Source organism: Podarcis melisellensis (assembly GCF_964234715.1).
Source record: "Podarcis melisellensis genome assembly, chromosome: 1".
Classification (NCBI taxonomy): Eukaryota; Metazoa; Chordata; class Lepidosauria; order Squamata; family Lacertidae; genus Podarcis; species Podarcis melisellensis.
The window spans coordinates 123552591-123575727 of NC_138528.1; positions in this window are offsets into that span (position 1 = coordinate 123552591).

The following is a 23137-nucleotide window of genomic DNA, read 5'->3' on the forward strand; positions in this document are numbered from 1 at the left end:
TAAAACTACCCCCCCCCCAAAAAAAGGTTGTACTGGATAAAACTACCAAACACCATGGTTCATTCAACTTTTTAAGTACAGTGGTACCTCTGGTTACGTACTTAATTTGTTCTGGAGGTCCATTCTTAACCTGAATCTGTTCTTAACCTGAAGCACCACTTTAGCTAATGGGGCCTCCTGCTGCCGCCGTGCCACCGGAGCACGATTTCTGTTCTCATCCTGAAGCAAAGTTCTTAACCCGAGGTACTATTTCTGGGTTAGCGGAGTCTGTAACCTGAAGCATACGTAACCCGAGGTACCACTGTAGTAGTAGGTATAGGAATATTCAGTTTTAATAGTCAAAACAAAAAAAATTCCTTCCAGTAGCACCTTAAAGACCAACTAAGTTAGTTCTTGGTATGAGCTTTCGTGTGCATGCAAACTTCTTCAGATACACTGAAACAGAAGTTTCCAGACCCTTCTATATAGTGAGAAGGTGGGGAGGGGTATTACTCAGAAGGGTGTAATTCCCTTCTCACTATATAGAAGGGTCTGGTAACTTTTGTTTCAGTGTATCTGAAGAAGTGTGCATGCACACGAAAGCTCATACCAAGAACTAACTTAGTTGGTCTTTAAGGTGCTACTGGAAGGATTTTGTTTTGTTTTGACTATAGCAGACCAACACGGCTACCTATCTGTAACCAGTTTTAATAGGTTACAGCAGTTCTATTCAACACTTTTGTGGTATAATTCATATGTGATAAATAAATATTTATTCATAATTCATATTTTTTCTTAGAGCCTATCAAATGAAAAAAGCTGAAGTGCCTCTCTTACACAGTTAATAAACACATTTAGCAAAAAAAAATCTTCTAACATTTTGCCTCTCTTCTGTCACCTTCATAAAATCTTATGCATTTTAGATTCCCGCTCTGTCATGGTTGGCCTTTGAGCGTCCCCACATCACCACCAATTCTGTGCAGCCCTTGCAGCTACCACTCTATGCAAGATTAATTCCCTCAGGCCACAATCCTAAAGCTGGTCAAAGGCTGGCTGAGGGGTTCCTGAATGCAGCTTAAGTGCATTCAGCCTTTGTGGTGGAGAGCCAGTGTGGTGTAGTGGTTAAGAGTGATAGACTCGTAATCTCGTGAACCGGGTTCGCGTCTCCTCTCCTCCACATGCAGCTGCTGGGTGACCTTGGGCTGATCACACTTCTTTGAAGTCTCTCAGCCCCACTCACCTCACAGAGTGATTGTTGTGGGGGAGGAAGGGAAAGGAGAATGTTAGTCTCTTTGAGACTTCCTAGGGTAGTGATAAAGCGGGATATCAAATACAAACTCTTCTTCTTCTTTCATCAGAAATGCTGCGACTTGATTGCTTACAGGAGTGAGGCCTTCTCAGTGTCAGTATGGAAAAATCAAAGGAGAATTCCTAGAGTCTAGGATCCAAGTTTAGGAGAAGCACTCTTTGGTGAGAGAACACCTGCAGAGACTGAAAATCACATAATATGCAACAAACTGAAGTGTGAAAATATAGGCTGTGAAACTTTTCAGATATGCCCTTCCAACTGAATTCCAAAATTGTCCCCTTTGAAAGTTCCTCCCAAAGTTTCCCTCTTCCTCCAGCATAGGAAAAGACCACAAGTTAAAAAAGTGGTTTACTTACAAACTCCCCAAAGGTCAGGTTCATGTGCTTTTCCATCCAGAAAAGTTGCACAGGCAGTAAAACAACTCTGGGGGTTGCGACTCTCATCTCGCTTTATTGGCTGAGGGAGCCGGCGTACAGCTTTCGGGTCATGTGTCCAGCATGACTAAGCCGCTTCTGGCAAACCAGTGCAGTGCACGGAAACACCGTTTGCTTTCCTGCTGGAGCGGTACCTATTTATCTACTTGCACTTTGATGTGCTTTCGAACTGCTAGGTTCACAGAAACAGGGACCGAGCAACGGGAACTCACCCCGTCACGGGGATTCGAACCGCCGACCTTCTGATCGGCAAGTCCTAGGCTCTGTGGTTTAGACCACAGTGCCACCCTGGTAAAAGTTCCTAAACTGATGGTATAGGAAAATGCTTGTTTCAGACTCCATTCTTGTCAGAAACAAGAGAAGCTGATTAAAGCTATGCAGCTGAGCTGGAGCAGCCAGCTGAGACCTCACACACTGAATGCACAGGTAGCTTGGTAGGGAGTAAAGGCTTGATCACCTATTTGCTCCCAAAGTAAGGGGAAGTGGCATAGCTAAGCCTGGCAGGACAGCTTACTCGGTGGTATTAACTCTTTCATGCCTTAAACAGTCACTGAAATAGTCCTTCCCATTTGCCACCTTCAAGAGGGTTAACTCCTCCCTCCTCAAAAATAACCCCCAACAACAAAATGCCACCCCCGCCCCCATGCCCACTTTGTAGAGCAGGGGTAGCCAATGTGGTGGTGTTGGACTACAATTCCTCTCAACCTCAGCCAGCATCAATCCTCAGAGAAAATGGGAGTTACAGCCCAGCAGTGGGGAGCCTGGTTTGGCCAATGGGACAGGTCATTTTACCTACCCCTTGCATCATTAAGTGATGATTGTTGGGATTTCAACAGCTTGGAGATTGTTAATCTCAGAGGCAGCCTGGTGTCACCTTTCAGTGATGGCGTCTGGTTCCTTGAGAAACATGATAGTTCAATGAAGTGAGTTTAGATGTAACTGCTCCAGGTTCTCATGTCTGCTGAGCCCTGAAGCTCCCTTGAACAAGTCTTCTCCTATCCATATGGTCCACATATAGCAGAGGCCTTAGACCACATGGTCCACCCATCTACATGGTTGATAGGAATGATCACTGGAGGGCCTGGAATATGGCTTTCTAAGAGCAGCACACGGTTGTGTCATGGGAAATGAGACAATGACTGCATGAGTGTCCATGACCAGCAAGGACTTGGAAACCTTCCATGGTCTAAACTTAGGAAAAGTCCAGACGACAAATGACTGCACTATTTTTCTTCTGCACCGTGAGCATTGTTGACTAGCGAGATTTTTCTTTTATCTTGAAATCTGTCATTAAATATGTAGGTGTAGTTGTTTGTTAATCCATGGTGGATAGTGAAAATATTAAAATTTAACTTCTCCATGCTTCATTTCTCTTTTACTAGGACAATAAAAAAAACAACAACCCACAAGACCCAGAGTGACTCAGACGCTGCTTCACACATCCCCGAAGTAGAGCCAGGCTTTGCTGAGTTGGATTGTAGAACCTTTAACTTTTTCTCTTCTTCACTGGAAAGCAATGATAGAGGAGACCTGCTGCTTAGATTGTTCTACATTCACCAACATCTGCAGAGGCACAGATCTCTCTATTTTTCCAAACCCGTTTCATAAATTTAATTTCGTTGAATGGCTTAATTACAGTAATGATATCACTTTTATTTCCAAGGTGACTAATTAGATTGAAAAACTTTAAGAATGTCACTAGGCAGCCCATTTTACAGATGAGGATGGCTTCCAATAAACACTGGCCATTTCTTGATTGGAGTTTTCCTCCCCCTGACAAAAAAATGAGAGTTTTGTACTGAAGGGGAACCAATTGTTTATGTGAGCTTGTGATGGGTGTGGGTGACAATTCTACCATAACCGTAACTAACCCCCCTAAATCACCACTGTAACCATTTTAGAAGAGTTTGGTTTTGATATCCTGCTTTATCACTACCCGAAGGAGTCTCAAAGCGGCTAACATTCTCCTTTCCCTTCCTCCCCCACAACAAACACTCTGTGAGGTGAGTGGGGCTGAGAGACTTCAGAGAAGTATGACTAGCCCAGGGTCACCCAGCAGCTGCAGGTGGAGGAGCAGGGAATTGAACCCACTTCACCAGATTACGAGTCTACCGCTCTTAACCAGTACATCACACTGGCTCTCAGTGATAAATCCTGATAAAAATATAATGGGTGGCATCTAACTTTGCACAAGCTTATTTCCCCCTCTTCTCTGCACCTTGCACACACACACCCCAGTTTGCTCCAGAGGGTCCCACTGTCAGCATCGCCCTTGAGCCAGTGCCACCAACTGGACTCATACACTTCAGCCCCGACTGGGCTAGGCGAGCTGGGTAGCACTTCCAGAGACCACCTTCTGCACAGGAACAGGTCAAAGTGCTGTGGACTCGCAGCTTAAAGTTGTGAGCACCGGATTCACTTCCACAAGAAGACAGTCGTCGCACAGCAGAGTATAGCAGAGTCTAGCAGAGTATATAAATGACTCGGAGAGCAGCTCTGTAGAATATCTTCTTTATTCTATCTACAACTACTATACAACTATATACAGAGCTTAATGAGTTCTCTAAGCATAAAGAATGTTACACTACACTGAGTGTCTGCAGCTGCTCTTAGCAGCAACCTTATCTCTACACACAATCTGTAACACTCAGTCTTTCTCTCTCCAACACACTGACTGACTGACTGACTGACGTGGTGCTGGAGTAGAATAAGTAGATAAGCAGAACACGTCTCCTCCTCTCTGGAGAGTCAGCAGAGATCATCAGCAGATCATCAGGAGATTCTTGGATATGTGAGGGGGTGAAATCTCCTCACCCACAACCCTTCAGAGAAAATATTGATGGTGGGACTGGAGTGGGGAGTAGCAGAAGGGAGAGTCCCATTGAACCAGTGGAAGTCTGTTCTGCTGGTGGGCAGGCGCCATTGAATGTCACCCGATTTACATGCATGTCTCCATCACTATCTCTTTGTCACACTCTGGTGCCCCCCATGAACTTAATCTAGGGCATGGAGATTCAAGAGAGGATGAACTCAGGTCTCAGTAGTTCCAGTTCACTTCCAAGGGGCAAAGTAAAAGGACTAAACTTTTGAGGGCCTATACCTGATCCCTGCCTCAGATACAAGGAGGTTCTCCTTCCACTGACAAGGAACCCCAAGATGCTACTATATATCTGTGGCTTCAGGGATCTGCTGGGCTCCCCCAGGTGAAACTACAATATTTGGGACCTTCTCCCACTTTCCTCCTCCTCATCATGATGGGTAGTTCCATTTAACGTGAATAAACATAAATGACCATGCTTTGCCAAAATATTTTATGGAAAGGGCAGAGGCAAATATTTTTAGGAGCCTCTTTTCAGGGTCAAATGAACAGGAGGTGCAAGCAGGCATCAGCTGGCCCTGTGGTTGCTTGACGGGAGTTGCTGATCCAGTGGTCCATCATCTGAGCTGTGTTGTTGTTGTTGTTGTTCTTGTTGTTTAGTCGTTTAGTCGTGTCCGACTCTTCGTGACCCCATGGACCAGAGCATGCCAAGCACTCCTGTCTTCTACTGCCTCCCGTAGTTTGGTCAACCTCATGCTGGTACCTTCGAGAACACTGTCCAACCATCTCATCCTCTGTTGTCCCCTTCTCCTTGTGCCCTCCATCTTTCCCACCATCAGGGTCTTTTCCAGGGAGTCTTCTCTTCTCATGAGGTGGCCAAAGTATTGGCGCCTCAGCTTCAGGATCTCTTCTCCCAGTGAGCTAAGTGTTCATCTGAGCTAAGTGTTGCCTAATAAGAGGGCCGGCTGTGGGCAATTGTAGCCATCAATCAAATGGCCTATCTTTAGATTTGCCTGGTTTTTTCCTCCAAACAGGTTTCAGGGCAACTAAAATATCTCCTGGTTCCCCTGCTCCTTCCCACACCCATTGCAAATCTCTGGTGCTTTCCAGGGCTGAAAGAATACTGAGCGTAGACTAGGGGAAGAGGACCTCACAGCAAACAACTCCTCGTCCTGGCTACAGGATGACTAATGGCCGATGACTAATGAGCGCGACCTCAGCGCTTGGAATCGCTGCTGGGAATTTCATCTGAGAGCCATTGTCTGCCTGGCTGAGGGGCATTCGCGTGCCTTGCCATTAGCCTTAAACACACATACCAGCACCTCGGCCTTGACCTCTTAATGGCCTAGTTTGGGGGAAAGGCAGGCCTCAGGAATCAATCGGCTTGAGATTTCCCCTAAGTTCAGCAATTTAACCTCCGTGAAGGATTTCGCTTCCTGTGATGAAAGGAGATAAGGATCTAGATATGTAAACACCGTTCTTAAAAAAATAAAATCAGGAAGCATGGATTTCCAGGGACAAAACAGAAGAAAAGAGTGCCCTGCTAATAAGACAACAAGTTACTGCTGCTGCTTCTTTTTTCTTTCTCTCTCTCCTCACTATCTTTAAATTCCAGTAATCCTACATTTTCTTCTTTGGGCACAAGAAGCTCTTGGTTCTTCTGGGCTTTAGTTTCAGCGGAAGATGCCTGGTGGTCAGAGACAAACAATGCAGTGGGGGGAGGAGGATACAAGATTCTCTGGGATTTATGGCTTTGTCAGCACATTAGAATCCATTTTGTAGCAAGGAATTGGCACCCCCGCCCTGAGAAAAGGCTGAGGAGTTTCTTGCTTTTCTTTCCTTTTTAATATATTTTTTATTCTTTTTCCATAACAAATTATACATCCAAAACATATTTTTACATCCAAATTCCTCCTTATTGACTTCCCTCCTCCCGCCTGAAAAACCTTCCTAGTACTTACTTTCTCCACATTTCTTAAATTTAAATTATACCACCATATTATTAATTAATTTTTTACAATCTAACAATATTCCTACCTTTTCTCTTCACAGAGCTTCCTTAAAACTTACAAACGTTATCTGATTATCACTTAATTTTTGCATATATTCAGTAAATTTCATCCAATCTTCTGTAAATCTTTGATCACGCCGGTTCCGGATCCTTTCTGTTAGTCTATCGAGTTCCGCATAATCCATCATTTTCATTCTCCATTCTTTAATCGTAGGTAACCCTTCTTGTTTCCACTTCTGGGCCATCAAAGTTCTTGCTGATGACACTGCATATAAAAATATCTTCCTATCTTTCTTATCTATCTCATTGAGGAGTTTCTTGCCTTTCATGAACACAGAGTCCACAGCAGACAGAGCCAGCTGAGAGGCCTACAGCAACTTGAACCTTCAGTGTCTAGGTGGGCCCTATGACAGCCCCAACATTGCAATGTGAAAGGGCCAGGGCCAGGGAGTGAAATTTGGCTTAGCTTTTTTATATATAGATTTTTTTCAGTACGGTAGCAGGGGCATGAAAACCTCCCCAAACTTTGGAACCGGAGTGTGTATTTTTGGATTGTGGTGGTGGGACGACTGGGTGGTGTCGATGCAATTATGATGAGGTGGCTTATCAGTTTTCTCACTTAAAAATCTTGGATGCTGTGCTCAACAAGATGACGGCTTGGAAAATCTAGTTGCATGTGATCCCAGGAATGACATTGCTCCTAGCATCGTTTTCATGGATGCCTCTAGGAGCAATACTACCTCACCATCTCTCAACATGGCAGCACTTAGACTCTGTAATTTCCTTCCAATTCGCATTAGATAGGCTTGCCTTTCAATGCACACTGAGCCAAATTTCTCCACCCATCCCTAGTTCAGTACAGTGGTACCTTGGAAGTCGAACAGAATTTGTTCCGGAAGTCAGTTCGACTTCCAAAACATTCGGAAACGAAGGCGCCACTTCCGATTGGCTGCAGGAAGCTCCTGCGGCCAATCAAAAGCCGCAGAAGCCGTGTTGGACATTTGGGTTCCAAAGAACGTTTGCAAACCGGAACACTCGCTTCCAGGTTTGCGGCATTCGGGAGTCAAAACATTCGAATCGCAAGGCGTTCAGGATCCAAGGTACGACTGTATGACATATGAACAAGACTCATTCAGAACTCTACATTCCTGGGAGAAACTCAGTGCAGGCACTCTTGTCATTCATTGCAATTTTTATTTTTTGCAAGTTATACAAGACAAAAGGTTTCTTCTCTTTTTTTGCTAGTGATGAGCATGAGAGCTGTATTTGTGTTACCAAACAACAAACGCTCTTTTACCAGGTGCACCACAGGGATTTTGCTGAAACGCACAGCCACAAATTCAATTCAATAAATGAAGAACAGCCTCTGCTGCCCCCCTTGTCAGAAGGCAGCGTCTTCCTCTATTGTCATTAAACACTCTCCCACTCTCACGGAAACACATGTTCCTTGAAAAGACAGCATGTTTATTAACCCACATGCTGGGCTTTTCTTTAATAAATGTGCTTTCGGTTTATTTATTTATTTTGCTTTTAATTTGCAGAAATTACAATCAGCCACACTTTTTTTTAAACCAAACCAACAAACCAAAAAGTGTTGGAGCGAAGAAAGCGAAACGAAATAAATGTTTTTGATTCCAGTTCCGATGGTAATGCTGCGCTGGACGGGGAAGGTAAATAAACTCTCTGTGCGGGTGACGGTCTAATAGGAAATGGGTGTGCCTTCCTCGCACGGCAGGGCCTGTCATGTGGTTGACATGTTGCACTCCTCCTAAAGCCACACTTGGCACGGCCTCCTCCTCCTCCGACGTGGCGCTCCTGGCAGAACTGGCTTGAAAGAGCCCCCCCAAAGCGCTTCTTTCTTTGAAACAAGAGAGGAATTCACAAAGCTGGTTTGCCTTGCGACAACACAGGGGCTGGTGAAGCCAAGTGAAAAAAGTGGCCAGAGCCATTTATTAGCCGTGAGATCAGGGCATGAGCTTACCTCAGTGACACAGCTCTTGTTGTTTTCTGACGAGAGCTTTTTGTGGTCGAAAAGCTGCGCAGGATCATATGGAATTGCTTAAGGGGGAGAGAGCAAAACGTACACCCACCCCTTAAATGATTTTAAAGCAAAGCATTTCAAGCTTCCTCTCCCCTCACTCTCCCCCCTCGTCGGGATTCAACCTCTAATTGTTGTGCTGAACCTCCCTCCATGCTCGTTCTGTTGTGTAAAGGACAGTCATCAATCGCAGTGTGTTAGAGGTTCACCCATCATTCAAAGTGGGGCTGTTTGGAAGTGCAAGCACCCCTGTTTACATTGGAACGAAAGCCACCCCCCCCCTGGCGCCCAAAACAACTTTGGACTCAAATTGCAGACCCTCCAAGTGTCCCTATTTTCCAGGGACAGTCCCGAATTTACAGAAGCTGTCCCGGTTTCTTTTCCCTCCCCCCTTTCTTTCTTATTATTATACTTATACTTATTATGCAAAGAAGTATACCAAGTTTTCTCATGTCATTTGTATATCACAAAAATAGCATAATAAATCTGGGAAAATATCTACAACATAGGTTTCATTATTAGTGATCAATGTGAAAGTTCTTGGTTTATGAATTGGTTTAAACATTAGCAGTTTTCATGGCAGGGATACTGGAGTGGCTTGCCATAGTGATGTGTGGAAGTGAGAGCTGGACCGTAAAGAAGGCTGATCGCCGAAGAATTGATGCTTTTGAATTCTGGTGCTGGAGGAGACTCTTGAGAGTCCCATGGACTGCAAGAAGATCAAACCTATCCATTCTGAAGGAAATCAGCCCTGAGTGCTCACTGGAAGGACAGATCCTGAAGCTGAGGCTCCAATACTTGGGCCACCTCATGAGAAGAGAAGACTCCTTGGAAAAGACCCTGATGTTGGGAAAGATGGAGGGCACAAGCAGAAGGGGACGACAGAGGACGAGATGGTTGGACAGTGTTCTCGAAGCTACCAGCATGAGTTTGACCAAACTGTGGGAGGCAGTGAAAGACAGGAGTGCCTGGCGTGCTCTGGTCCATGGGGTCACGAAGAGTTGGACAGGACTAAACGACTAAGCAACAACAACAACAATAAATAAACATTAGGAAAAATAAAAAAATTAAAAGGGAAAAGAGGGGGAGGGGGAGTGGCGGGTGGGGTGGGGTGGTTATGCTTCTGTTATTCTACTTAGTGTGTGTGAGGGGTTGTGTCAGCGTTACTTGTACAGTATGGGTTCTCTTACTATTCTCTTGTATTTCCTTGGTGGTGAGAGAGGTTGGGGGTGGCTTAGGGTGGGGTTGGTTGTCTTTGGTTGGCTGTGGTGAGAATTGTTTTTGTGTGTGAGCGGGGAGTGAGTGTGTATTTTTGAAGCAGGTTAACCAGATTGATTCGTATGCTGTCGGGGGATTCTTGTCGTTGTCTTGTTGGGCTGGGTATGTGATAAAGGGGAACCAAAGCGGGGTGAAGGCGTCTTCTTCTATTTGTCCCCGTGTCAGTTTCAGTTTCTTGGTTAGTTTTTCTAATAAGGCTGTTTCCCGTACTATTTTATACCATTGGTAGCCATCCCCGGTTTCTGATTTGATCCTGGAATGTCCCACTTTTCCTTACGACATCCCTATTTTCATCGGAGAAATGTTGGACAGCATGGTAGGAAGTCCATTTTTTCATTGGAGAAATGTTGGAGGGTATGGAGTTATCTGACCCCTGAGCCATCTGAAGGGAGCCCTGTATAGGGAAGGTTTTGTTTTATTATGTTTCTATATATGTTGGAAGGTGCCCAGAGTGGCTTGTGCAACCCAGTCAGGTGGGTGGGGTATAAGTAATAAAATTACTACTACTACTATTGAGAAGGATGTCCCTATTTTCATTGGAGGAATGTTGGAGGGTATTTGCTCAGTTAGAGGGACCAATTCTCCAACTCCTTATAAGCCAACTGTGGCGATCACACAGGGTCCCCGGACATTTCACCGTCTATTGATCCCTGTGCCACCACTTTATTTCTCGCTGCCGCCACCCAGGCCCTACCTGGTACAATACTGAGTCCAGTCAGGGTTAAATTGGAACATAAACTTCTGTTTATTTATTTAACAAGCGTGTGGTTTCATAATTGGTATCGGTCAATTACAGTCATGGGGTGCCTATCCAGACCTATAACTTCCGCTACCTGCTCTCACTCACTAAACCACTTCTCAGATTTTACTTGTCTTCCTAGCTCCTAACTGTTCCTGGCTCAGCTTATTTTGCTACACTAACTCAACCTCCCCACAGACTCTATCCCAATTCACTCCCACTCCAACCACCCACCCAACTCCCAACGAACTCCCCCCTTTTGCCCCTCCCAGAGCTGGTTTTATAGTCCCTCTGACTCCACCCCCTGGGTTCTGATTGGGTAACCTGTTTAACTATTTCACCTCCAGCACTCTCATATGTTAATGTCACACCAACTTCCTGCGTATTTCTTAACCTCTCCTCGCTCCAACCTCCTTCTCTCATAACATGGACTTGATTGCTTCTTTACTCCTCCAGATTCCTTTTCTCGATCCTCTGTTTGCTCCTCGTCAGGATATGTAGCACAATTGGACAATAAATCGAGGCTTTGTGGCAGTGAACCAGGGGTGACTGAAAAGCTCCCATGTTTTCTCCAATCCTGGCGTCTCCAGAAGAATGTCCAGAAGGGAATTGCATGGACCAGTATCCAAAAGCATGAAAGAAGGATCCTGTTAAATGATAGGGATATGTAGATAAGAAAAATAAAAGAATAAAAAAAAAATTCAGCTCTAGCCTCAGCTAAAGCAGTTTTTTAAATTTATTTAATCATTTTTTAAATACAAACAACCACCACAAAAAACACATACAACAAAAACCACAATAACACTAATAACACAATTTAACAATTCAGATTTGAGTACTGATATACCTACAACTACACTTTTTAAACAATATTTTCCCACCTCTTCTCACCCTACTTCCCACCACCATCCGCCTTATCGCTTAAGCATTCGTTCCAGATTTCTTCATATTTATCCATTCTTAATTTGCGTCGATATGCAATTCGTTCATATATAGCTAATCTGTCCATAGTGTCAATCCATGTGCTCAATGGAATCTTTTTGCAGCTCTTCCAATTCATCAAAACAAGGTTTTTTGCTTCTAATATAACACAGTACAACCATTTTTTTTTTTGACCCCTTGTAATCTCCCACGTTTCCGGTATATAATTTAGAATTAAATTCATTCCCCTAAATAACAATTTCTTTTTATTACTCTTGCTATATATATCCTCACCTCGCACCAAAGTGATCTTAACATCGGGCAGTTAATCATCATATGTACTAAGTTCGCATTTTTACTCCCACATCACCAGCAGTTGTCTGCATTTGTTATTTTCTTCTGGTAAAGTTTTGCTGGAGTCCACTGGACTCTGAATATTATTTTCTGCTGAATAAGTATTAGTCTTAGATCCATAGAGTTATTTCTGTTGATTTTATACTTGACTTCCATATATCATTTGTTATCTGTACCCCTAACTCTTCACTCCATTTTTGTCTATCATATTCTAAATCATATTTCTGTCTGTGGAGTAGGGTTTTATATAGTGCAAGTGTAGAGTTCTTTGTTTATGCAGAGAAGCATGGTTTGTTTCCATGGCAATGGTTTATAATTCAGCCCGTCCCCCCATATTAGCATTTAATGTGGATTTATATATTTTTATTCTGCTGTAACGTATTAGCAAGCTAGCGTATATATTGCATAGCATACCTTGCTTCCTATGGTTTTCCCAGTAGTGATGTATGGAAGTGAGAGCTGGACCATAAAGAAGGCTGATCGCTGAAGAATTGATGCTTTTGAATTATGGTGCTGGAGGAGACTCTTGAGAGTCCCATGGACTGCAAGAAGATCAAACCTATTCATTCTGAAGGAAATCAGCCCTGAGTGCTCACTGGAAGGACAGATCCTGAAGCTGAGACTCCAATACTTTGGCCACCTCATGAGAAGAGAAGACTCCCTGGAAAAGATCCATCTTTCCCAACATCAGGTGTTGGCCACCCTCTTGGCTGATGGTTGTGGGGATTTTCCACCCACCCACCCAGTCCTTAGAGGGCCACTGGGTGGGGGGTTGGCGGAGCCGGCACATTGCCTATGAACTTTGCTATGGTTAATTTGGTCTCCGTATTTGGGGCCAGGGTGGGATTTTCTCCTGCAAGCAAATTGGCCAGCTTGTAGGTTTTCACATGTCTTGTAGCAACCGTCACAACAGCTCCCGCCCGGAAACCAGTGTCCCCACTGTGGAAGGACGTGTGCATCCAGAATTGGCCTCCACAGTCACTTATGGACTCATTGTTAAAACTGTGTTTATAGAAGACAATCTTACTCGGCTATGAGTGATCGCCAAAGAAGAAGAAGAAGAAGTAATAATAATATAGTAGTAATTCTTATTATTTATTTATTTATTTATTTATTTATTTAATTATTTATACCCCACCCATCTAACTGGGTTTGCCTATGTTGTTGTTGTTGTTTCGTCATTTAGTCGTGTCCGACTCTTCGTGACCCCATGGACCAGAGCACGCCAGGCCCTCCTGTCTTCCACTGCCTCCCACAGTTTGGTCAAACTCATGCTGGTAGCTTTGAGAACACTGTCCAACCACCTCGTCCTCTGTCGTCCCCTTCTCCTTGGGCCCTCCATCTTTCCCAACATCAGGGTCTTCCTCTTCTCATGAGGTGGCCAAAGTATTGGAGCCTCAGCTTCACGATCTGTCCTTCCAGTGAGCACTCAGGGCTGATTTCCTTCAGAATGGAGAGGTTGGATCTTCTTCATGGGACTCTCAAGCGTCTCCTCCAGCACCAGAATTCAAAAGCATCAATTCTTCGGCGACCAGCCTTCTTTATGGTCCAGCTCTCACTTCCATACATCACTACTGAGACTCCTTAGGGTAGTGATAAAGCGGGATATCAAATCCAAACTCTTCTTCTTCTCTCCTAGTCCTACCAGGAGATTCTGGGGACTGAACATGGGACCTTCTGCATGCAAAGCAGATGTCCTACCCGTGAGCCATGGCTTTGCCTCATGGTAGTAAATTCCAGCACACCATGGTGTTCCATCATCCCATCTCACCATTTGACAAGAGGCACCCTTTGTTTTAGGTTGAGATGGGCCCTCATCCCACCGCATACAGGAAGCTCCTTGTTCCTTACAGTAGTTGAACAGCAGCTAGGACTTACGACGCAGCAGGAATTTACTGTAGATTTCATGCTATTACCCGGGGGGCTAGCTCGCTCATCGCAACTCATTTCCATTTTTACATTGAAAATCTGGATTGTAAAATTTACTGTTTGATGCACAGAGTTTAAGCTCACAACCATTAGACTCTTACAACTCTACTAATGTTACTTTTATGGGCGCTGGCTATGGTCCTGGTTTACCATTTCATCAAAGAAAATACAATGCAGCTGTCATTTGTGACCAAATGGTGTGATTTAAGTGGAAGGGCAAACTTTCCGTGGGAGTCGCGTGTTGCTTCCTCCCCACACAAAAGGAATCTAAAATGGAAAAGAACTGTTCCACAAAACTACCAACAATCATCTGGGACTTTCAGCTGACTTCAGTGGGAGTGTTAAAGCAGGGAAGAGAAATCTGTGGCCCTCCAGATGTGGACAGATCACAGTTCCCATCCTCCCTGATCATGGACCAGGCTGACTGGAGCTGATGGGAGCAGAGGGTGCAATCCTGCTCTCTGGCTTACTGCAACCTTCCCCTGACTCCAAGAACATCTAGAGGATCACAGGTTTCCCATTCCTTGCTTAAACTTTTTATTATCCGCATTTGACCCACAGCGCCACCCACATCCCTATGATGCTTAAAACCTTATAACAATTAATGTAACTTTCTGCAGTTACTGAGATCGTTCTGCCATTGAGCACCTTACTGCCTGGTGAGGTGTTTACCATTTTTTAATTTTGTATCTTAAATGGGGATAGGTGAAGAAGAGACAATGGAACAGCAGTCAGGCATTTGTAGCGGAACTGTTGGTGGCATAAACAATAGCCTTATGAGCCAATATCTGCAAACTAATTAATTTCAAGGTGAAGTTACTACAATGTTCAGACGTATAATCTTTGAAAAGCTCCAGGACATTGACCTGCAGATATTCAGTGTGTTCTCAATTCATTTCCTGAAAGTAAAGCCAGCTCCTTGGCTAGCTTTGCTGAGAGTTTTGAAGAGGCTTTGAGTAAAAAAGGCTTTCAATAATTTCACGCAGGACTTAAATTAGCTTTTCTTTACATTGGTCTGATCCAGGGCTATGGTTCATTTATAAGACTATAGCATTGCTTTTCCTTCACTAGGGGAGGAGATTTGATAATTCAATTCTCATTTAAAGGCAAATCTGTGCAATTTGCACTCTCCAAATAAATGCATAAACATCTCCGAATTTTGTGATGCAATTGTCCACCCAGGTGATGTGCACAAAAATGCATAATATTGGGGTAAGATTTGCATATGTTAGTTCAAATTGCATACAGAATGCATTGTATTCTGGAAATGTGTCCATTAGGCAAAATTCCATGCTAGCATGTGCATATTGAGATAAATTCCCACTGAATTTACATGGACAGCTGAGAGTCCAAAATGACTCCCAGGCTGTGCACCTGGTCTTTCAGGGGCACAGTTACCCCATTCAGGACCAGGGAGTTCTCCACACCTGCTCACCTTCTGTCCCCCACAAACAGTACTTCTGTCTTGTCAGGATTCAACCTCAATCTAAACTGACCTTCTCCATACCAAAGCTCTTCTTTAACTCTTCCCCCCTCCCAGGATAGTTCTCTGGGTGCCCCACATTTTGCCTTAAGGATAAAAGCACATCGCCCACTTATTATCACAGAGTGTCCAGCTGTCCTTACTCCTTCAAATAGCTTTCCTGGCATGAACAGATGTTCAGTACCATCGTTCTCCATAATGAAGATGTCCTTGGGGGTTTTCTTTCCTGTTTGACATATTAAATTCCTTTGTACAAATGACAAGAAAAGCAGGCTTTCTTGCCGCTGAAGAATTCCCAGGGCTGGTGTGCTAGTGGTTCACACACAACCAACAGGACTTTTAATGAGCGGGATCCCCAATTAGCAGGTTTCAATCTCCTGGCTAGCTGAAAAGTAGGCCATGGCTATTATTTGGTAGGCATGGGTGCTACCATTCTGGGGGGGGGGGGGAGAAGCTGTGGGGATGAGCAGAATAGCTCTGACCATCTTGTCGTCTTTCCTGTTGCCCACTGTTGTGGAAGGCGGTTGTGTGAAGCTGAGGTATTTGTGTCTCTATTTCCATAGATGCAGGAGGCTCCTCTATGAGTTGAGGGCTACAGGAATGAAGTAGTGGGAGCATTCCCCAATCACCGCCTCAGATTTTGTTCACACTGTTTTTGAGCGCGCTGGCAGGACTTGTGAAACTTTTATGAAACACGAGCAAGTTGTTAAGCATAACTGCTTTATCTTTTCCAAGATACCATGACTTTTGAATGAAACCATTGTGACCATTTGCACTGGTCAAACAATTCCAAAGCCTCCAGAACTGTTGTTAGCTGTAGAAGTAGTAATATTACATGCCTACACACACACACACACACACACAGAGAGAGAGAGAGAGAGAGAGAGAGAGACAGACCATTGGGCCTTTGGGCAATTGTGGGGAATGCATTATTATTATTATTATTATTATTATTATTATTATTAATACCTCACCCATCTGGCTGAGTTTCCCCTGCCACTCTGGGTGGCTCCCGACATCATCATCATCATCATCATCATCATCATCATCATCATAATGTGACAAAACATCAAACATTAAAAACTTCCCTAAACATGGCTGCCTTCAGATGTCTTCTAAAAGTCAGATAGTTGTTTATTTCCTTGACATCTGATGGGAGGGCGTTCCACAGGGAGGGTGCCACTACTGAGTAGGCCCTCTGCCTGGTTCCCTGTACCCTCACTTCTTGCAGTGAAGGAACCGCCAGAAGGCCCTTGGCGCCGGACCTCTCAGTGTCTGGGCTGAACAATGTGAGTGGAGACACTCCTTCAAGTATACTGGGCCATGGCCGTTTAGGGCTTTAAAGGTCAGTACCAACACTTTGAATTGTGGTGGGAGCCAATGTAGGTCGGCATAATGGTGGTCGACTTAAAAAAAAACCAGAAACTTTGGGACAAAAGGCAGAAACTGCTCCTGCTAATAGGTGACAGTGTCCTCTGAGGGAGAATTTATCCTCCCCCTTGGGGAAATTCTGTGAAATGCTTCCCCACAATTTACCCGCTTACAAATAGGGCGAGGATTTCAAGGGACCCCGAAATATCCCCATTCCCCTTAGATCTAGCCTATATACCTGCATCCCCTCTCCAACCCTGCTACAATGAATTTTAGAGTCTCGGTTTGATCACCCTCAGAAGGAGATTTTGTCGTGACGGAGGCCAAAACAGTAACAGCTGCCAAGCAATCGTTCTTATAACAGCAAAACACATTGAATGCTGGGGTGGTGCCATGGGTGGGGTTCAACTGCGTGGAGGTTTTATAGGATGCCCATGTGTGTTGGAAACTCGGTACTAAAAAGTCTATTTGCAAATATTGTCCTCAACATTTGTAGTTTTTCTTAAGAGTCAAAGTAAACAGGGAAATGACATGAAAAGGTTTTATGGGCATTTCTATGAATGGGATATGCATGCAAAGCTATTCTCTCTAATGACCATTCTTTTCGTTTTTTTCCAGGAAGCGGAAACACGCGCATTTTAAAAAGAGCCGCAATCCATTTCAGTGCTTCTTGCATTGCTGAGCTCGGTGTCCTTGCTGGGTAACGTTCTCACATCTTCACCTTTGAGATGGTTTGCTGCCTATGTGTGAAATTAAAAACGAATTTCTCTTATTTAAAAGTGGTGGTGAAATGGGGGGGGGGGAGAGAGGCTTTGTTTCAGGAGGTCTGCACAACTTGAATCCATTGGTTAATGGACAAAACAGCACAAAAGTGTTATTACAGTAGGGCCCTATTACACACAGTTTTCAGAAAATGAGTTTCAAGTTCTGCCTGACCTCCGTTTCAGAATTACACTTTTGTCTAACCAATAAAGCCCAGGATTCAAAAGGCCCTGTACAGGGGTGGGGAACCAATGAGCCTTCAGATTTTGTTAGACTACAACTCCCATCATCCATGACCACTGGCCATGCTGGTTAGGGCTGATGGGAAATGGAGTCCAACAATATCTGAAAGGCCACTGGTTCCCCACCTATGGTCTAGCACAGGGTTACTATCATGAACTGGTTAGGCACAGAGGAACGGTGGAATGAATCAGCTGGGGAACCACCAAGGGAAGAAGGCCCAGAGCCCAGGAAGTGGTGGGAGAAGACGGGGAAGAGAAGGTATTGGAAGCTGAAGGGATAATAATAATAATAATAATAATAATAATAATAATAATAATAATAAATTTATTTATATGCCACCCTCCCCAGCCAAAGCCGGGCTCAGAGCGGCTAACAACAGTAAAATAATACAGCATTCTAAAATCAATTCATTCTAAAATCAGTTCAATTCAAATTCATGGCAACCATTGGGCTAGAGTTCTGTGAAGAATTACCAAAGGAGGGGGTCAGGCTGTGCCTTGGCCAAAAGCCTGGTGGAACAGCTCTGTCTTGCAGGCTCTGTGGAAAGATGTCAAGTCCCGCAGGGCCCTAGTCTCTTGTGACAGAACGTTCCACCAGATCGGAGCCACAGCCGAAAAAGCCCTGGCTCTGGTTGAGGCCAGCCTAACCTCTCTGTGGCCCGGGACCTCCAAGGTGTTTTTGTTTGAAGACCATAAGGTCCTCCGTGGGACATACCAGGAGAGGCGGTCCCGTAGGTACGAGGGTCCTAGGCCGTATAGGGCTTTAAAGGTTAAAACCAGAACTTTAAACCTGATCCTGTACTCTACCGGGAGCCAGTGCAGCTGGTATAGCACTGGGTGAATGTGATGCCACAGCGAGGACCCCATAAGGAGTCTCGCCGCGGCATTCTGCACCCGCTGGAGTTTCTGGGTCAGTCTCAAGGGCAGCCCCACGTAGAGCGAGTTGCAATAATCTAGTCTGGAGGTGACCATTGTGTGGATCACAGTGGCTAGGTCAGGGCGAGAGAGGTAAGGAGCCAACTGCTTAGCTTGGTGGAAATGAAAAAATGCCGCCTTTGTTATAGCTGCAATCTGCGCCTCCATGGAAAGGGATGTGTCGAAGATTACACCCAAACTCTTAATGGACGGTGCTGGCACTAATTGCGCCCCCACAAGAGATGGGAGTTGCCCCCCCAATCCCATATCGTCCCAAGCCAGTCAAGGGACCTGGGCTTAGTTTGCTGGGAGAGTCTGACAGAGATAAGCCCAGAATCAGAGACAGAAGCTGAAGCTGGAGAGTGGAGAGGCCAAGAGGCAGAGATGAGTCAGGTTGATGAAGAGTCATGAGTGTCTCCCCCTTCCTCTCCTGATTTGTCTCCTGTCACGGCTAAAATGGCTGCTGTTTCTTTAATGCTTAAAAAGCTGGGTCAGCATGAGTCAGCAGCCTGCACTGGGTTGTATATATAGAGTGAGAAATGTTAGTTTGTTGTTGGGGTTGGTGGGTGAAAGCTGGTAGTGTTGTGTGTCAGTCGCTTTTGCAGAAAGACTTTTAATAAAAGCAGAAAGTACTCTGCAAGGATACTTTTCTCGTGGACTCTTTTATGCCGACAAGGGTCTGAGGACCAGGCTGAGGCAACAAAGGGAGGTCAGAACCCCCCCCCCTTTTTTTGCCTTTTACAAACACTGACATCTCCCAGAACCCGTAGAGGCATGAAAAGGTAGAAGGGGAGTTTGGCTGTGTGCCGGCAGAGTCTCTGATTGTTTGGAAAAGAAAACCTGCAAAGGAGAGGATTTAGATGGTTGTGGGTTGGTGGGAACCTTCAGTCTCAGCAACTGCTTCATTGGGGTCTGACCTTCATTCTGCTGTGCAAATCATCTTCTTCTTTTTTCTAATAAAGAGTTAACTCCAACTGCGTGATTTACTGCTGACTGGCTTCTGACAGTTGGGGAACGCTTTTCAGCCTGAGGGCTGGCATTCCCTTCTGGGAAAGTTTCTGGTATCACCTACCAGTAATGAGTGGGAGCAGATACAAAGGGGAGCAATTTTATTTTTGTACAGTTGGCTACTTTCTATACACCTCTCCCTGTTGCTTATCCAAGCCAACATTATCAGAGTTCAAGGACACATTCCAGTCAGACAAAAACACTCAAGGAGGAGCTAAAATGAAAAGAAAGAAAGATGTAAATTGACGAAGTAAAATTTTATGTGAAAATAGTTTTAGAAAACTGCTACAATGGACTACAGTGGTACCTCGGGTTACATACGCTTCAGGTTGCATACGCTTCAGGTTACAGACTCCGCTAACCCAGAAATATTACCTCAGGTTAATAACTTTGCTTCAGGATGAGAACAGAAATCGTGCTCCGGCGGCGCAGCAGCAGCAGAAGGCTCCATTAGCTAAAGTGGTGCTTCAGGTTAAGAACAGTTTCAGGTTAAGAACGGACCTCCGGAACAAATTAAGTACTTAACCCGAGGTACCACTGTGTATGGAAACGCAGGGGATTCGAGGAAGTCATTTGACAATGGTAACAAAAATGGAATTATTATAATTAGGATAAATGTTTGGTCTTTGTTGTTGTTTTGTTTTTTTGATGTTTTCTGTTTGATATAAAATTGGAAAATCAATAAGTTTTTTTGAAAAACACACACTCAAGGAGGGTACAATGCAAGGTCAGTAAGAGGCATGAATCTCTGGGGGGGGGGGTGTTGTGAGACGAGCCCAAGGGTCAGATCCAGAGTTTTGGAGAGTTGTTTTTGTCTGGTCTGGTGGATTGAGAATTCCCCCACTGTTTAAATAATATTTGGGTCACTTTATAGAATCATAGAATCATAGAGTTGGAAGAGACCACAAGGGCCATCGAGTCCAACCCCCTGCCAAGCAGGAAACACCATCAGAGCACTCCTGACATATGGCTGTCAAGCCTCTGCTTAAAGACCTCCAAAGAAGGAGACTCCATCACACTCCTTGGCAGCAAATTCCACTGTTTAACAGCTCTTACTGTCAGGAAGTTCTTCCTAATGTTTAGGTGGAATCTTCTTTCTTGTAGTTTGGATCCATTGCTCCGTGTCCGCTTCTCTGGAGCAGCAGAAAACAACCTTTCTCCCTCCTCTATGTGACATCCTTTTATATATTTAAACATGGCTATCATATCACCCCTTAACCTCCTCTTCTCCAGGCTAAACATGCCCAGCTCCCTTAGCCGTTCCTCATAGGGCATCATTTCCAGGCCTTTGACCATTTTGGTTGCCCTCCTCTGAACACGTTCCAGTTTGTCAGTGTCCTTCTTGAACTGTGGTGCCCAGAACTGGACACAGTACTCCAGGTGAGGTCTGACCAGAGCAGAATACAGTGGCACTATTTTTCCCTTGATCTAGATGCTATACTCCTATTGATGCAGCCCAGAATTGCATTGGCTTTTTTAGCTGCCGCGTCACACTGTTGGCTCAAAATAATGAGCTCCCTCCATAAACAACGGGAGTTGTTGTTTTTTGGGCCATGGTGGGGAGAAGATAACTTAAGATGGAGAATTCTAAATTGGCTCCCAGTTGTGTTGGCACATGCACACTCTAACAGTGCCACACTGGAATCAAAGCACAGTGATGGGCAAGCACCAGCACATTATCTAAGTGCCTGTTACTTATGTGTCCCTAAGTCTGGTGTCCAGGGCTGGATATGGAGGAGAAGGCATGAGAAGCTATGATGACAGCCTTGCCCTCCAGTCAGCAGAAGGATGGAACAGACAGATGCCTATTCCAGTGGCACACATCCCTACTCCTTTTCCCAGTCCTTCTTCCTACGCAGAAGTGAGTGAAGTAAACAGGCAAATAATAGTAGCAGGATCTGTTGTCGTGCTTCCGTGTTGGCTTTCAGCAGCGTACAGCTTACATTTCAGCTGTGGTTTTACGGTTTCTTTCATTGTACGTTACCGGATTTTCTCCACTCTTCTCTGTGTAACAAAAACATCTTGTCTTTCATCCCCTAAAAATATCAGCCTGATGAGGAAAACTGATAAAACATTGATTTCCCCTTTTGGCCCGTCTGTGTCTTTTGACACTTTGCTCATAATTCTCGTCCTGTGGAAATTGTGGATTGGATAGTCAAAGGTTCCTTTTCGGCTGCCCGTGTTGGCCTTATAAAAATTCTCTTTCCCTTTTCATTTCTTTCCAGTGTGCCTACTTCCTATGGAGTGAGAGAGCTTCAGTTTCCTTCAACTTCTTCCCCACACATCCCATCCCTCAGCAGATAGTGAATTCTGCACTGGTGAGATGTTCTACGGGAGCCAATATCAACATGGCTCTGTGCTTGCAACCAGCATTGTTGTTGTTGTTGTTTAGTTGTTTAGTCGTGTCCAACTCTTCGTGACCCCATGGACCAGAGCACACCAGGCACTCCTGTCTTCCACTGCCTCCCACAGTTTGGTCAAACTCATGTACGTAGCTTCGAGAACACTGTCCAACCATCTCGTCCTCTGCCGTCCCCTTCTCCTTGTGGCCTCCATCTTTCCCAACATCAGGGTCTTTTCCAGGGAGTCTTCTCTTCTCACGAGGTGGCCAAAGTCTTGGAGCCTCAGCTTCACGAGTGAGCACTCAGGGCTAATTTCCTTAAGAATGGATGCGTTTGATCTTCTTGCAGTCCATGGGACTCTCAAGAGTCTCCTCCAGGACCTCAGCAAATTCTAATCCAGCTATGCTGCGTAGGAATCACTTGGGTATCTTTAGCCCTTTGCTGAGTGCGTGATGATGATAGGATCTGAAAATCTCGCAAAGCCCATTGTGCGCTGATGGAGCGAACTGAGTGAGGAGTGGTACAAACTGCGTGAAACTGAATAATATTTGTTCACTCGACCCGGATCTGGGTGAGGATGAGCGTTTGAACATGGGCAAGGACTGGAGAGGGAAACAAATGGGCATGCAAGTCTCCCAAGGGAAACAAAAGTGCTGTTTAAGAAGAGAGAGCTTCCATTATCACATCTTCCCTTAGAATCTGTGATAAGCTCTTAAGAGAGCTAACAGGAAGAGGCAGCAATCTGGAAATACAGAGGAAAATGTGAAGTGGATTTTCCCCTGTAAACCTCAAACTGACATAGAGAATTCTTAGTTCCTCTCCTGCTTCAATAAGTTACTGGTTCCACCACCACCACCACCACCATCATCATCTCCTCCTCCTCCTCCTCCTCCTCCTCCTCCTCCCCCCCTCCTTCTCCCTTCTCCCTTCTCCTTCTCTGTTCTTATTATATCTGATTTGTCACCTGTAGGCAACTTACAACAAAAAACCACCATCAAGCTGTAATGGGATGTATTTGTTCACATACAGGCAGAAAAATAGTCGGCAGCACCATTTACCTGCCTTTTCACACCAAATTCCGTTAAAACAAACAAACAATTTTTTATTAGTTTTCCAATACTAACCCAATATTACCACACTTTTGACAATTATACAGAAAACAATTAATATAAAAATTATTCCAACTAATTCCAAATTTATAATA